A 2,425-nucleotide genomic window follows, 5' to 3' on the forward strand; every position below is an offset into this window, starting at 1 on the left:
TATCATGACCTTTGTGTCTGGATACAGATGCTTAATTAGCCATACCAGCAGCTCTGACAAACTGACACTAATTTGTGCCCCAACAATAAGAATGGACTGGATGCACTAGCAAACAAAAAAAGCTAACTGCCCTCTCTCCCCTCAATTGTTCCCCAACGCCTTGTCTCAAACCATGTGATCAACCAGGTGAGCTATGTTGTGCTAAGTGTGGCAGACACAAAATCAATAAAGGGTTGGATAAGGTTCTAGTGGTTCACATTTAGCAAAAAGATAACCTCAGATAACTCAAAGACATAGCACACATACAACTGTGCATACACACACAGATGGTTTTGATAGAGATGGAAGCCGACAGATCACAGTAATTAAAAAAGATAAGAAAGTAGCCATTCTAACACAGGCACCCACACACATACACACATGGACTCTGAAGCATCAGAGAGAATATAGCTAGAAAGCACCAAAAACAGGTGGAGGGCAAGAGGTGACACAGTGAAATGATTGTGTCAGACATTTTGAAATTACCTTTGTAACTTTTATAGTGTTCACAACGTCCCATAGAAAGAAAACATTTACAGGATATGGTTACAGTGGTTTTGGAGGCATACAGGAAATGTATTGGAGCCGGTGAGAGTTGCAAGGTCGGGTCAATCTAATTGGCTTTCTGAAATACAAAGATGTCAATGTGCTGCAAGAGTAAACACTGTTGTTGTGTCCAAGTTCAAAGTCCATATTTCTCCCACCAAATCCATTGTTACAACTCAAGGCATGTGCATTTCAAAGAATACTGACAAACATCAATGTCCCAAACAGTGCAATAGGTTAGCATTACCAAAGCAATAGTGAAAAAAAGAACCTTAATATACAAAGACCTTCATGATTCAGTTGTAGCCTTTTTAATTTTTGTTCCTCTCTTAGTTTTTCCCAAGTATTCCTCATTCACATGTATCAACTACATGAGACATGCAGCACAGCCCTTATTAGGGATCAATAACATTTTTAGTTACAAGTTTACTGAATGGTTGGAAGGGATAAATCTACAGTACTATGCAATACATTATGCTGGAGTTGGCTATATTTTAAATGTTTAATAATTAAAAAGGCCATGCTCTGTATATAGTTATGAGAATGCGTCAATAAACACTTACGCACACAATGAGGTGGCTTGAAAAACCGTGTAAAGCAGTAACATTGGCAGTGGTGGGATTTGAACCCACGCCTCTACAGAGACTGGAGCCTAAATCCAGCGCCTTAGACCACTCGGCCACACTACCTGATGCTCAGATGACTGGCTATGGGAATGATAGTGTAGAGTTTGATGCAGCTACATCACTCTTACTTTCAGTTTTATCAAAACTTTACCGACTTTGGAAAAAGGTTTTTCAGAAATATATGCCTTATGTGGAAAACAAATGAAATGTGAAGGATTTATTTGAAAAACTGCTGAAATGAAAAAACAAAATAATATTCATGAAACTATATGCATCATAAAACAGACAAAGAAAATATGCACATTCTGAATCTTTTTCTTAGGTACGTATGTTCAACCTGCCTGTTGCGTCTATCTAATCACCCAAACACATCAGGTCAAAGCATTTAGGCATGTACACATGGTCAGCATACCCTGATGAACTTCAAACACGCATCAGGGAGAAAGGTAAGTGGAAGTGGCAGGTTGTTAGTCAGTTTTTTAGTCAGTTAGAGTTTTTCCCACACAACCATCTCACGGGTTTACAAAGAATACTCTGAAAAAGAGAAAATATACACCAAGCAGCAGTTTCATGGATGAAAATACCTTTTTGTCAAAGGTCAGAGGAGAATGGCCAGACTACCTTGAACTGATAGGGAGGCAATTAATCAATGAAGAAGAAGAGCATGCAGTAGAGCATCTCTGAAAGCAGTTGGGCTACAGCAACAGAAGACCACGCTGGAAGCCACGAGGCCAGGAAACTGAGGCTAGATTTTACACAGGAAAGTGAGTGATCTAGAGTTGTGACTGACAAAAGTACAGACTGTTATGATCCGAGTGAGAAGTAACAAAGTAACAAAGTAACAAAGTAACAAATATCTTTAGTAGTGAAGTATGTGCAGAAACAATGAGAAGTGGTTGAGGAAATACGTTCCTGATTTGAGAACTGCACTAGTGACAATGACTTTTCTGCTGTGAGAGTCCAAAGCTAAGGTGATTTAGAAAAACTGTAAAACACTAGTGAAATGTTTTTACTCATTCGTCACAGAGTTGAAGAGTTTGCATGTTCCTTGATTACTTTAGCACAATACTTAGAGCAGAAATGTCATTCTCACTACTTTTCTTGATTGTTGTCATGCAACAGTTAACTCAAACTTCACATTGTCCACACAGTTAACACACAGGCCTAAACAGAGACACAAGTGACACAGTTATCTTGCAAAAGGCTCTAACCGT

General features: G+C 38.9%; 1 non-coding gene across 1 annotated transcript; it reads right to left on the reverse strand.

The window, feature by feature from the left end:
- Positions 1-1,192: 1,192 nt before the first annotated feature.
- Positions 1,193-1,274, reverse strand: trnal-uag (transfer RNA leucine (anticodon UAG)). Its single transcript has one exon. It is a non-coding gene; the product is annotated as a tRNA-Leu (tRNA).
- Positions 1,275-2,425: the final 1,151 nt, after the last annotated feature.

This window comes from Pelmatolapia mariae, linkage group LG2, assembly GCF_036321145.2.
Source record: "Pelmatolapia mariae isolate MD_Pm_ZW linkage group LG2, Pm_UMD_F_2, whole genome shotgun sequence".
NCBI classification, from domain to species: domain Eukaryota; kingdom Metazoa; phylum Chordata; class Actinopteri; order Cichliformes; family Cichlidae; genus Pelmatolapia; species Pelmatolapia mariae.